Here is a 16,020-nt window from a genome sequence, read left to right as displayed (position 1 = left end):
TTACCTATTTCATCCATCCCCCTATCCCTCTCCCCTCTGGCAACCACCAGTTTATTCTCTGTATCTATGAGTCTTTTTTCCATTTTGTTCTGTTTATTCATTTGTTTTGTTTCTTAGACTTCACATATAAGTGAATTCATGCAATGTTTTTCTCTTATTTCACTTAGCATAATACCTTCCAGATCCATCCATGTTGCCTCAAAAGCAAGATTTTATTCTTTTTTATGGCTGAATAATATTCCATTGTGGTGTGTATATATATATATATATATATATATATAGCTATCACATCTTCCTTATCTACTCATCTATTGATGGATACTTAGGTTGCTTCAATATCTTGGATATCATAAATAATGCTGCAGTGAATATAGGGATGTATGTATATTTCCAAATTAGTGGGGGTTTTGTTTTGTTTTGTTTTGTTTTCTTCAGGTAAATTCCCCAAAGTGGAATTGCTGGATCATATGATAATATATCTTTAGTTTTTTTGAGGAATCTCCATACTGTTTCCACAGTGGTTGCACCAATTTACAATCCCACTAAGACTCACAAGGATTTCCTTTTCTCTACATCCTCTTCAGAACTTGTTTTATGTCTTTTTGATAGTAGCCATCCTGACAGTTGTGGGATGGTGTCTCATTGTGGTTTTGATTTGCATTTCCCTGATGACTAGTGATGTTGAGCACATTTTCATGTGCTTGTTCACCATCTATATGTATTCTTTGGTGACTATTCAGATCCTCTGCCCATTTTTTATTGTTTTTTTTTTTTTTTTTTGATGTTACGCTGTATGTATTTATTTATATATTTTGGATATCATCCTCCTATCAGATATATCATTTGCAAATATCTTTCTTCATTCTGTAGGTTGTCTTTTCATTTTGTTGGTAGTTTCCTCTGGTGTGCAAAAGGTTTTTAGTTTAATGTAGTCCTTTTAGTTTATTTTTGCTTTTTGTTGACCTTGCCCAAGGAGACAAATTTTTTTAAATGTTGCCAAGATTGATGTCAAAGAGGTTACTGCCTATATTTTCTTCTAGTTTTATGGTTTCATTTAAATCTCTCATCCATTTTTGAGTTTCTGTTTTATATGATGTGACAAAGTGGTCCAGTTTTATTCTTTGCACATAGCTGTCCAGTTTTTTCAACAACATGTGTTGAACAGACTGTCTTTTCCTCATGGTATATGCTTGCCTCTCTTGATGTAGATTAATTGACCATATGAGCATAAGTTTATTTCTGGGCTTTCTATTCCGTTCCATTGGTTTATGTGTCTGTGTTTGTGTCAATACCATACTGTTTTGATGACTGTAGCTTTGTAGTATAATTTGAAGTCAAGGAGTATGATACCTCCAGCTCTGTTCTTCTTTCTCAAGATTGCTTTGGATATTCGAGGTCTTTTGTTGTTCCATTACATTTTTAGGATTGTTTGTTCTAGTTCTGTGAAAAATGCCATGGGTATTTTGATAGGAGTTACACTGAATCTGTAGTTTGCTTTGGGTAGTATGGGCTTTTTAACAGTATTAATTCTTCCAACCCAAGAACACAGGATATCGTTCCATTTATTTGTGTCATCTTCAACTTCTTTCTTATAGTTTTCAGAGTACAGGTCTTTCACCTCCTTGGTTAAATTTATTCCTAGGTATTGTATTCTTTCTGATGCATTATAAATGATATTGTTCTCTTGATTTCTCTTTCTGATAGTTTGCTATAAGTGTGTAGAAATGCATCATATTTCTGTAAATTAAATTTTTATCCTGCAACTTCACCAAATTCATTTATTAGTTCTAAGAGCTTTTTGGTTGGGTACAAATCTTTTTATAGCAGTGTTAAAAAATTGGTAACAATATATTTATCAATAGTGGGACAGTGCATTGATAGTATGGAATAATATGCTCCTACTAAAATGAACATTAGAAATAAGTGATTTAAGAGCAAATATCTATAATAAGTAAGAATTTTTTGCAGTTACAGAATTATATGTGGAGTAAGCAATAAAAAGGAAATAAATCCTGTATATATTGGTATGAAAATAGAGAAAGGTTTGGAGATTACCCACCGATTTGATCACATGGGATATATTATGGGATAGGATTAAATGGAAAAGATAGAAATTATGAATGCTTTCCTTATACACTGATTTTTTTGACTTGTCAGTACTACTTTTACTTTTAAAAATAAAATTATCATAATAAATAAAACATTTTCTTCAAAGGAAATTAAAATCTTATAAGAGGATAAAAGAAGTATACAAATAGCATCAAGAAGCAGAACAATTGATGGGCCTTGAAAGATCAATAAATAATCTATTGAGGGCATAGTCTAAGGAAAGACCTCCATGAATTTTTTCTCATGCTTAATAATCTTTAAACAAACAAAAAAAAATATTCAAAATTCTAAGTTAGATAGTCAAGTAGACAATGTACGAGCGAGATCTACCTTACAGGAAATTTTTTTCTTTATATGTGTTAGGAGTTCCTTCAAACATTAAGAAAAAAAATGCTTCAGAAAGCAATAAGCTCTAGATTTTGACAAGCAGTATTTAGAATTTAACAGGCACTCCATGGTACATGTTTCATTGCCTGAGACATATCCTTAAAACTATTCACTGGGTCTAGATATTGCCTAGAAACAGTGTATTGTTTTACTAAATACAGCCCATCCCTAGCCTTTGGCTATAGATACAGTATTTTCATGACAGAATTACATGTCATGAAAATGATAAAGAAAAATAAGAAATAGCAGGCATATGTGAGAGATGAAGGCTATTATCTCTCTTAACCCAAGGTCATGAAGAATTCCTGCATATGAATATTATGTTTTGCAGAACTGGAATATACAAACTACTTCTCTAGCCCAAATTGTCATGGTGTTGGTGGGTTGTTGGGGTTTTTTTTCCTTCATCTATTTAAGCTAATCCATCATATTTGGAGCTACGAACCTGGGTGTCATCAATGAACTCCACCCCTCATTTCCAGTTCCACAAGAACCATAAGTAGGTGGATAGGTGTGTGTTAGGGTGGTAGCCCTGTCACATCCATCTATCATATCCTTGCTCATCCAGTCGTTGAGCCAACAGGAAATTGCAACCCTATAAGGAATAAAGGAAAACATCCACTTAATCTTCAATGTTTCCAACTTCACTGGATATTAAGGGAATCAAATTCCAACTCTACAGCTTCTAATTGTATGATTTGAACATGTTATTTTATCCTCTAAGCTTCAACTTCTTTGCCTATGAAATAGTGATTGTATCCTCTTTGTAGAGCTTTTGTGAACATTAAGTGAGAAAATACATGATAAGTTCCTGGTGCAATGCCTGCTTAGAAAATATTGACTCATCTCCTCATTTACCTATTTTACTTACCTGACTTCTTATTTAAATTTTCTCTCACTCTCTAGTTCACTTACTTTCTGTTCTTCCTGACCCTTTTCCTTCTCTAAATGCATATTCTTTCTCTGGAACAATTGTGATTCTTTTGGTCCCTTAATATTGCACTCCTTTTAAATTTTAGCCACTAGAGGGATAAATAATAAGATGTAATTGCACTCATCCTGATCACACTGGGATCAGAGGATAAAATCAAGGATCAAAGAAGAATCAAATAACTACAGAATGTTGATGAGATATTAGAAAACATCTAATAAAACACATAATATTAAATATGAAGGAACTAGGTATTTACACAAATATGAACAGGTAAACGTTATAGTTTTCAAATCATTACCTCTACAATATATATAGTTAAAAAAATAAATTTTATTTTTCCTTGAAATTTTCCTCTAAGCCATTTTCTGAAAAAAAAAGACAAAAGACAAATGTGAGGGCAGAAAACTTTTAGCAACAAAGACAGTTTGCAGGTTGTTCAATTCAAATAATTTAAAGTCCAAAATAAATCCATACATTCAATTAAAAATGTATAATCTCTATTGCACAGCAAAGGAAACCATAAAAAAACCCAAAAGACAACACTCAGAATGGGAGAAAATATTTGCAAATGAAGCAACTGACAAGGTATTAATCTCCAAAACATACAAACAGCTCATGCAGCTCAACATCAAAAAAACAAATAACCCAATCAAAAAATTGGTGGAAGATCTAAATATACATTTCTCCAAAGAAGATATACAGATGGCCAAAAAGCACATGAAAATATGCTCAACATCATTAATTATTAGAAATATGCAAATCAAAACTATAATGAGGTATCACCTCACACTGGTCAGAATGGCCATCATCAAAAAATCTACAAACAATAAATGCTGGAGAGGGTGTGGAGAAAAGGGAACCCTCCTACACTGTTTGTGGGAATGTAAATTGATACAGACACAATGGAGAACAGTATGGAGGTTCCTTAAAAAAGTAAAAATAGAACTACCGTATGGCCCAGCAATCCCACTCCTGGGCATATACCCAGAGAAAACCATAATTCAAAAAGATACATGCACCCCGATGTTCACTGCAACACTATTTACAATAGCCAGGACATGGAAGCAACCTAAGTGTTCATCAACAGAGGAATGGATAAAGAAGATGTGGTACATATATACAATGGGATATTACTCAGCAATAAAAAGAACAAAATAATACCATTTGCAGCAACATAGATGGACCTAGAAATTGTCATACTAAGTGAAATAAGCCAGACAGAGAAAAACAAATATCACATGATATTGCTTACATGTGGAATCTGAAAAAAGGGTACAAATGAACTTATTTACAAAATAGAAGTAGAGTCACAGATGAAGAAAACAAACTTATGGTTATCAGGGGATAAGGGGGGAGAGGTATAAATTGGGAGATTAGGAATGACATATACACACTACTATATAAAACATAGGTAACTAATAAGAACCTGCTGTATAGCACAAGGGTAATGGCCTAAATGGGAAAAGAATCTAAACAAAAAAAAAAAGAGTGGGTATGTATATATAAAATATCAAATACCCTATATGATTAAAAGTATCAATTAAAAATGTAAACAGTAAAGAAATGACGAATTCATGTAAAATATCCAATCCAGAAGTTACACTTTATATTTATTCACCTACTTTTGACACATACAGCAGAGCCTTGTTTCTGGGATGCTACTTTGTATTTTTGTTTGTTATTTGTTCATTATTCTCTTATTTAAAAAAATGTTGCTCTGATAATTTGAGGACAATCTAGGCCTCACATAGTTTTACCACAGGAATGCTGCTGGCAGTGAGAGTCCTGTCTGTACCTTACAGCTGCACTGGAGAGGACCAAATAGTTGGAGGCTCCAAGATTAACATTCCATCAAGATGGAAGTGTTCAAATATATTCTCGTGCTTAAGTTATAGTTTAAGAAAAGGCACTTATATGTTTGTCCATATAATTCTGTGTATAATTGGCAATATTTAACATTTTAAACAACAGTTATAAAATGGCAATAAGTACATACCTTTCAATAATTGTTTTAAATGAAAATGAACTAAATTCTTCATTCAAAAGACATAGAATGGATGAGTGAATTAAAAAAAAACAGACCCATCTATATGCTGTCTACAAGACACTTGCTTAAGATGTAAGGACACACACACGTTGAAAGTGAAGGAATGGAAAAGGGTGTCTCATACAAATGGAAACCAAAAGAAAGTTGGGGTAGCTATACTTACAACAGACAAAATAGACGTTAAAATAAAAGGCTTAATGGGGGACAAAGATGGGCATTACATAATGATAAAGGGGTCATGACAAGAAGATATAACATTTGTAAATATTTATGCACCCAATATAAGAGCACCTATATAAATAAAGCAAATATTAGCACATTTAAATGGAGAAATTGGCAGCAATACAATAATAGTAGGGGACTTTAATCCCCCACTTACATCAATGGATAGATCATCCAGGCAGAAAATCAATAAGAAAACTGTGGCCTTAAATGAGTTTTACACCAAGGAACTTACTAGATATATACAGAAAATCCTATCCAAAATCAGTAGAATACATTCTTGTCAAATGCACATGGAACATTCTCCAGGGTAAATCATATGTTAAGCCACAAAACACGTCTCAATAAATTTGAGAATGTTGAAGTAATATCAAGCACTTTTCCCAATCATAATGGTATGAAACAAGAAATCAATTACAAGAAAAAAAATTTAAAAATCACAAATATGTTAATATAAACACCATGTTACTGAACAATCAGTGGTCAATGAAGAAATCAGAGGAAATTTAAAAATTCCTTAATACAATAAAAATGAAAATAAAACATACCAAAATCTGTAGGGATGCAGCAAAACCTGTTCTAAGAGGCAAGTTCATACTGATACAGGCCTAGCTCAAGAAGCAAGAAAAATCTCAAACAATCTAACTTTACATGTAAAGGACCTAGAAAAAGAAAAATAACTGAAGCACAAATTTAGTAGAAGGAAAGAAATAATAAAGGTCCAAGCAGAAATAAACAAAAGAGAGACTAATAAGACAATAGGGGAAAATCAGTGAAACCAAGAACTTGTTCATTGAAAAGATAAACAAAATTATCAATCCTTTAGCTACACTCACTAAGAAAAAATGCAGGGCCTTTTTTATAGAAATTAGAAATGAAAGATGAGAAGTTATAACCAACACCACAGAAATAAAAGAATCATAAGAGACTGCTATGAAAAAGTATACACCAACAGATTAGACAACCTTCTAAAAATGGATAAATTTCTAGAAACATATAATCTTGCAATACTTCATCAGGAAGAAATAGAAAATCAGAATAGCCCTATTACTTGTAAGGAGACTAAAGCAGTAATCAAAATCCTACCAACAAACAAAAGTCCAGGACCAGATGGCTTTAAATGGTGAATTCTAACAAACAATCAAAGAAGATTTAATACTTCTCAAACTCTTCTAAAAAATTGAAGAGGAAACACTTTTGAACTCATTTTATGAGGCCAGCTTTACCCTAATATCAAAACCAGGCAAGGACACTACAAAAAAAAATGAAAATTACAAGCCACTATCACTGATGAACATGGATGCAAGAATCCTCAACTAACTATTAGCACACTGAATCCAACAATACATTAAAATAATCATACATTATGATCAAGTGGGATTTGTTCCAGTGATGGTTCAACATCTGCAAATCAATCAATGTGATACATATTAACAAACTGAAGAATAAAAATCATATTATCATCTCAATAGATGCAGAAAATTTTTTTGGCAATATTCAACACCCATTTACGATAAAAATTCTCAACAATGTTGGCTTAGAGGGAACATAACTACATCATAAAGGCCATATATGACAAGTCTATAGCTAACATCATACTCAATAGGGAAAAACTGGAAGGATTTCCTCTAAGATTAGGAAGAAGACAAGGATGTCCACTTTTATCACTTTCACTCCACATAGTATTGGAAGTCCTGGCCACAGCAATCAAACAAGAAAAAGGAATAAAAACATCCAAATTAGAAAGTAAGAAGTAAAACTGTCACTGTTTGCAGATGACATTATTTTACATATAGAAAACCTTAAAGACCCCACCAAAAAACACTTATAACAAATGAACAAACTCAGTAGAGTTTCAGGGTGCAAAATCAATATACAAAAATTTGTTCCACTTCTATACACTAACAGCAAACTATCAGAAAGAGAATTAAGAAAACAATCCCATTTATAATTGCATCAAAACATTAACCAATAATTTTAACAAAGGAGGTAAAAGACCTGTACACTAAAATTTATAAGACGTTGATGAAAGGAATTAAAGAAGACACAAATAAACGGAAAGCTATTCTGTGTTTATGGATTGGAAGAATTGGTATCATTAAAATAGCCATACTTCTCAAAGAAATCTGCAGATTCAATGTAACCCCTATCAAAATTCCAATGTCCTTTTTCACAGAACCATTAAAAACACTCCTAAAATTTGTATGAAACTGCAAAAGACTCCGAATAGCCAAAGTAGTCTTGAGGCAGAACAAAGATGGAGGCATTACATGTCTTGATTTCATGACTTTACAAAGCTATAGTCATCAAACAGTATGGTATTGAAATAAAAACAGATATATAGACCAATGGAATAGAATAGAGAACCCAGAAAGAAACCCACGCATATATAGTCAATTAATTTATGACAAAGGAGTGCAGATTGTGTAATGGGGAAAGGACAGTCTCTTTACTAAATGGTGTTGGTAAAACTGGGCAGCCACATACGAAGAATAAAATTAGACTACTGTCTTACACCATAGACAAAAGATCACTCCAAATTGATTAAGGACTTGAATATAAAACCTGAAACCATAAAAGTCCTAGAGGAATACATAGGTGGTAAACACCTTGACATCAATCTTGGCAATGTTTTTTGGGGGATCTGACTCCAAAAGTAAAGGTAACAAAAGCAAAAGTAAATAGTAGGATTACATCAAACTAAAAAGTTTCTGCACAGGAAATAAAACCATCAACAAAATTAAAAGGCAGAATGGGAGAAAATATTTTTGCAATTAGATATCTGAGAAGAGGTTAATATCCAAAATATATTTTAAAATTTATACAATTCAACAATGAAAAAACAATCCAATTTAAAAAGGGGCAGAGGAATAAACATATTTCTAAAGAAAACATACAGTTGGCCATCAGGCACATGAAAAGATGTTCAACGTCACTAATCATTAGGGAAATGCAAATCAATACCACAATGAAATATCACCTCACACGTGTCAGAACTGCCATTGTCAAGTAGATAAGAAATAGTAAGTAATGGCAAGGACATAGAGAAAGGGAATCCTTGTGCCCTGTTGGGGTGCAGCCATTATGGAAAACATTATGGAGTTTCTTCAAAAAATTAAAAATAGAACTACCACGTGATCCAGCAATTTCACTTCTGGGTATATATCTAAAGAAAACAAAAACACGAATTCAAAAGGATATGTGCACCCCTTTGTTCATTGCAGTATTGTTTACAATAGTTAGGATATGGAAACAACCTAAGTGTCCATCAATTGATGTATGGATAAAGAAGATGTGAAAGACCCTGTGACAAGAAGGTATGTTTCCCATTTCAGGGAATGAAAGAAGAACTTGGAGCAAAGAAGGCATTGTTCAAGAAGAGGCTCTGGAAGGAGAGAATCCAGATTATGCAGGGTTTTATAGGCCAAATTAAGATTTTAGTTTTTCCCAAGAGTTACTGAAAGTCATTGAGAGAAGAACAATAGGATTAGAGTTGCATTAGGAAAATCACTCTGACTATTGTGACTAGAGTGGATGGGCCCAAGAGAAATGTGTGCCCATGTGTAGCATGAGACATGTAGAAAAATGTTCATAGCAGTTTACTGTTCTTAACGGCCCTGAACTAGAAACAGACCAAATGTTCATCAAGAGTAGAACGAATAAGTAAATTGTCATTTATGTATACAATGGATTTCTATGTAAAATGAGAATGAACAGACTAAGACTGAACACTACTACATGGATGAACTTCAAGCACATAATGTTAGATAAAAGCCAGACACAGAAAGACATATACAGTGTCATTCTATTTGCATAAAATTAAAAGCAGGCAAGACTAATGTGTGGTGCTAGAAGTTAGGATAGTAGTTATACTACGAGTGGTGAAGGAGGGAATAGTTATTAGAAGGGAGCATTAGGTGGGCTTCAGTGCTGGCAATGCCCTATTTATTAGGTGGTGGTTAAACAGGTGTTGGATTTGTGACAATGTATTTCACCATATATTCACACTTCGTGCAGTTTTCAGTATATGTACAATATCGCACTGAAAAACAGTTTTAAACTTTTTAAAAGAATAGATTGAATTATTATGAGTTATTGAACGGATACTATGAGATTGGTTGGGAAGCAATGGCAGTAATCCAAGTGAGAGAAATGATTTCTCCTTGAACATTGCTAATGTGAAGATGGAAAGGAGACTTATTTGAGAGTTATTATTTAGGAGGCAAAATGAACAGAATTTGGTGCTGAATTAGATATGGACTGTGAGGAATGAGGAACTAACAAGGAGTATTCCTTGGAGCAACTGATTTAGGAAACAAAAGAAACAGTCGTCTGTGAGAAGGGACAAGGGGTAGAACAAATGAGCTGTGAGAAAAGGAGAAGGAGGTAGGGTTGCATTTGTTCAGAGAGCAGAGACAGAGTTGTGGAGAGTGAGAGAGTGAATGAACTAAAGAAATATGATAGGATTGCAGAGTGCTACTGAATCATCATAACTTTCTAGTGAACATTTTACTGTGAAGGGTGACTTGCTCCATCAATACTCAGCTGTTCCTGTCCAGGCGTGAAGAGAACCAGTGATTAGGATCACACATGATTGGAGTTTTGCTGGATGGGTGTGATCAATATAGTTTTCAGGTAATATGATAAGTCAAAATAGATCAGTAAGAGGTTGGGGTACATTCCAACTTTCCATCCTCATCATAATGAAAGAGGATTTTCAATGAGCATCTATTCAAGTGTTCCCTGGGAATCTGGAAATTCACTTGAGAAGGTAACAGAGATGAGGGAAGCCAGTGTGATGAAGGTCATAGGTCTCCAGAATTACTATTCCTCTCCTCTCTAAACATACTTTCCATTAGCCATCAGGCACATGAAAATATGCTACAACCACAGTCACATATTACCGTTTTTCCTTCTTATCTTTCTCTTTATTGTTCTTTTTCTACAAGTCCCTTTCTCCTCCTCATGTCCTCTTCCCTTTAGGGGATTGTATGGAAGAAATAAAAGAAGTGGATCTGACAAAATTGTGTTGGGACACTGGCAGACTTGGGACTGGAGAAACTAAATTGAGAGGAAGATTAGTGTTTTAACTTTTTGGACACATCAGTTTACACATAATTTTAGGCTTTAGTAACCAGTGGACCCGTTGCAAAGACCCAATGCAAAGTCTATACGATTTAAGTGATATGCCAACTAGCATTTGGACACTAGGTAAAATTGCAAAAGAAAGCATTTTTACCTTTTTTGTTTGCCTATCTCCCTTTTTCTTCTGCCAATAGCTAATTTATTCATTCAGTTATTCAGTCATTTATTCCACAAACATATTGAGTAACTACTGATGCAGAGTAATATATCAGACACCAAGCTAGTTGTCTTCTAACAAGTCAGACCTGGGGGGGTCTCTTAATCCAAAAGGACCACCCCTTCCTCCTAAATTAGCCCTCTCTTTTCCATGACTCAATCAAAACCAACCATTTCCTGAGGGATGCTGATTAGATTTTTATTTAGATAACTCATACCAGTATATGCATAAATGGTAATAACTATAAGCATATACCAGGCTCTCTCCTGAGCACTTTATAAGTATGAATACATTTAATCTTCACAACATACTATGAGGTAAGTAGTATTATTATCTCTATTTTAAAAATGAGAAACCCAAGGGATGGAGAGATTAAGTAACATGGTCATCAGGGAGGTGGCAGAGGCAGGACTCAACAAAACAGTCTTTCTCCAAAGTCTGTTTTCCTAATGTTACTGCTCAGGTTCAGCTGCTCGCCACTTGAAAGCCAATACTCAAGGGATGAAAGGGAAAAGGAAAAAGCTACTTTTTTTCAGGAAGCCAGCAACCTGGGGAGAATGTGGACTCATGTCCAAAAACCAGCTCCAAATATTCTGCTCAGCCCTGAACGTTTTTAAAGGGAGAATCATCTGGGGAGGGGGGTCAGAGCCATTGTTACCTTCCACTGTGTGCAGATTTTCTTCTGATTGGTTGGTGGTGTGGTAACCAGGGCAGTGTTCCAGGACCCTTGTGCTCAGTCTGAAGTTACCATCCTCCACCTGGTTGGGGGCCTTTTCTCCTTCAGAAGAATTCAAAGGTATTCTGTTATATATATTCCTTGAGGAGGAACCAGGACCCTGCCCCATGGCTGCACTACTGTTTCTTGACTGCTCCTCTTTGTTTCTGCATTCCCTCCCTTCTCTGATAAGCAGCTGTTTGAATCTGCCCTTTGGAACTCAGGGAAGGTCAAGGAGGCTGAAAGAACCTTATTTCCTACAAAAAAGAAACAGGGGACGCAGAAAGAATTTATACCTGGGAGGACCCCACAGGGTCCTGCTGCATTTCACAAATCACTGCCCAACATAGCCTACACCTGAGGCTTGTTGTGAGGTGAGAAGAAGTGCTGCATTCTAATAGACTCTGTTATGGGTTGGAATTGAATTGCTTTAGCCTTTGAATTCACCCTTTTGTTCTTACCATCAGGAGTCTAGTGGTCGTTAGGGTGAAGTTGTTCAGTTGCTATTGAATTTTATGTAAACATTAAAGAAAGCAAAAGTCTATTCATGTCTCTAATTTGGAGAAAGACCTCGTTATGGTCATTGGGTTTGATAATAATGAGGGTATAGGATCTACGAATTCCTAGGCCTATTCTACCTGACTTGAGGGGTGTTGACACCTACCCAGAGAAGTAGAAAGAGGAAGGATATACACTTGTGGGATCTCAGAAAGAAAGAAAACATGGAGCTAGGTGATCCAATTAGACAGTTAATGTGATATCTAATTTCTACTGAATCAGCAAATTATGTGGAACTTTTATAATCAGCATCCTGTTGGGAAGACTGAGACCAGTGTATTACTTCTTAACTTATTCTAGAGAAAAGGAAAGAAGGTGGATGAAACAAATAGTATGAAATCCCAAGATGCTCAAGTTTTTTCAGCAGAAAAGAAAAAAAATACACATTATAGTTTTACCTAGCAGTATGGGTTTAGTTTATGAGGATATGAAGGAGAGAATGCACTTCTTTTTATATCTCTTCCTCAGTGATTTCACTCATTCTCATTAATTCATTTTCATTCTTTCATTCATTCATTTTTGTTCTTTTGCACTATTTTTATTCATTTGTTTACTCATCCATTTATGCACCTATTGAACAAATACTTTTTAAATGTTCTCCAACTGCCATGTATTGTTCTAGGTGCTATAGATATTGCCATAAATAATACAAGCAAATTCCTAGTCCAGAGTTCACAGTCTATGGAGGGCAAAGGTAGTAGACAGAGAGAAACAACTAAGAAATTAATGAATAAGATAAATGGAGAAATGAGTTTCATGAATAAAACTGATGTGATAGAGAGGAACTTTTTGGGGGGTTATTTTAGATTATGTGACAAATGAATAAAATTGAATAAAAGGTAGCATGTGATAAATGTGATGACAGGACTTTAAATAAAGTGCTGTGTAAGCATTAAAAAAGAAAGAGTTTTGTATAACTGGAAAGAATTTAAGACATCCTTAAAGCTAGATAGAGTTTTGGTAGATGAAGTTGGTGGAAAAAAGACATTCCTGATTTGAGAAAGAAAATGAATAAGGGAGGAAATAAAAGGGAACACCTGCCATATACAGCCAAAGGAATGAGGTGCAGAAGGATGGATGAGGCGTAAGGGGAGACAGCTTTTGGAAGCAAAGGAAACAGACTGCAGTCCTAAACATCATGAAACAAGTTTTAATTAAAAAATTCTTCAGGCAAAGGACTTGAATAGACATTTCTCCAAAGAGGATATACAAATGACAAAGAAGCATGTGTCAACATTACTAATAATCAGAGAGATGCAAATCAAAACCACAATGACACATAACCTCACATCTGTTAGAATGACTATCATCAAAAAGACAAGTGATAACCAACAAGTGTTGGTTAGGATGTGGAGAAAGGGAATCCCTGTGTATTGTTGGAGGGAATGTAAATGGGTACAGCCATCATGGAAAATAGAATGAAGGTTTCTCAAAAATTAAAAACAGAACTACCATATGAACCAACAATCTCATTCCTGGATATATATTCAAAATAATTGAAAGCAAGGTCTTGAGATATTTGCACACCCATGTTCATTGCAGCACTATACACAATATCCAAGAGGAATAAGTAATCTATTCTTTCAATGGATGAAAAGATAAACGAAAGGTGGTAATACATACAATGGAATATTATTCAGTCTTCTAAAGGAAGGAAATCTTTTCACAAGCCACAATATGGATTAAACTTGAGGACGTTATGCTAAACGAAATGAGCCAGTTTAAAAAAGACAAATTCTGTATGATTCTACTTAGATGATGTATCTAACATTGGCAAATTCATGAAAGTAGAATGATGGTTACCAGGGGCTGGCGGGAGGGGGAAAGAGGAGTTATTGATAAAGTTTCAGATTTATAAGATAAAAAAATACTAGAAATCTGTTTCACAACAATGTGAATGTAGTTAACTCTACTGAAAAATACACTTGAAAATGGTTAAGATGGTAAACTTTAAACTTTATGTTTTTTTATCACAATAAAAAAAATTCTTCAGTTACTTTAGTTCTCAAAATCGTTATGCTGCTTTTGTATTAAACTATTAAACTTCTAAGGTGTGTGTGTGTGTGTTAGGTTGCAGGATAATATATGTATCTGTTTGGATCTACATTAACCTCATTTATCTAAACCCCACTTACATGGATCTTGGAAACTTTTCCCATATTGAGCAACAAGCTGTCCTAAACAAGGGGACTTTGATTATTGTTTCAACAGTTTTTATTACTCTTGAATTATCAATATCTGTGTTGCAAACGTTCCCATTACATTAGTTTCCTAATAAAATGTCATCTGATTATAGGACTTCTTTTGCCTCACCCTTTGTGAGTTCTGACACATTTCTAGTGTAAACTTGTCTAACTTTATACATCTGCGTAATGTCTAGACCCAATACTTTTTAAGTATTAAGTTTAATATATTCAATATGTAAAAATTAAATAATATATTTGATATATAAGGTTGTCTCCTCTTTTATACAGATCAAACTGTAATTAAATGATAGAGCCAAGTGAATATCATTTAGTGTTTAATATTTCATTGCCTCATTGATGCCTTATCTATTTTATAGGCATTAAATTACATAAAAATACATAAGGTGAATACTTAATCACCATATCACCTACATTAGAACACAAGTACAGAGATAAAGCATATAATTTTAAATATGTTTAACTCTGGAACCCTTGTCTATTTACTTTTATAATTATTGGGGATTTTTTGGTTGTTTTTGTTTTGCTTTGTGTTTTGCTTTTTAGAACTTTTCTGCTATAGTTATCTTCATTTTGTGTTAACACAAGAGAGATGCTTTTCGTTGTACAAAACTGGCTCACTTTACATGATCTGAACTGGAGAAGCTCATATTTCTCAGGTTTCAAGACAACGTGCTAAATGTATGGGAGCACCTACTGGTGAAGGATGATATAGTCCTACAGACTGGTTTTATTGGACCTTGTAATTTAGACCAAGTTGGAGGGCATGAGGCTTATGAAGCCCTTAAGCGTATAATCAAGGGAATTCCGCTGCCAAAAAATGCTTATTGCTTAAATATTGCAAGAGAGTGGTCTTAGGCAAGAAATACAAGAACTGAGAAGACACTATAAAACAAATATACCATTTAGATGGGACCACAATATCTAACAGGCATAAAATTGTTTAGTATTGAGGTACTAAAAGGTTTCATGAGGGCTGAGATAAGGTTTGTCTCCTCCACTTCTGAATCCCTAGCATGGTAACTGGTACCTTGAATGTGTCAATAAATATTTACTGAATTAATAAATGTTAACCGATTTGGAATTTCTTCCTCAAAATATCTGAAAATTTGCCTTCTGTTCTCCTTCTCCCATAGGACCATATCCATTGTTTATAATAAAAACAAGGAAAAATATAATTTGTGTGATAAATTTCCTTTTTAGATGAAAAAAAAATGCTTCTTTTTGGTTAACCAGAAACCCTGAGCCAGTTAAAAAATATACTACAACTTTAGAGTTAAAAACTGCAATAAAGAAAAATGACCTAAACTAATTAAAAGGAAGGTGATGAGGAGTTGCAAAGGCTTTGTAATCAAATATTTCTAGGTTCAAATTTCAGCTCTATAGCTTAGTAGCTGCATTAGGTTGGATGAATTGCTTAACTTCTCTGTTCTCACTTTCCTTTTTTATTAGAGTTTTGTGAAGATTTAATGAGTCAATGTATATGCAATGCGTTGTGCCTACTTGGTAAATAATAAATAGCAGCTATTGAATTTTTCTCTG

The sequence above is a fragment of the Eubalaena glacialis genome, chromosome 11, assembly GCF_028564815.1.
Source record: "Eubalaena glacialis isolate mEubGla1 chromosome 11, mEubGla1.1.hap2.+ XY, whole genome shotgun sequence".
Classification (NCBI taxonomy): domain Eukaryota; kingdom Metazoa; phylum Chordata; class Mammalia; order Artiodactyla; family Balaenidae; genus Eubalaena; species Eubalaena glacialis.
Note: the sequence above shows the minus strand (reverse complement) of the source record.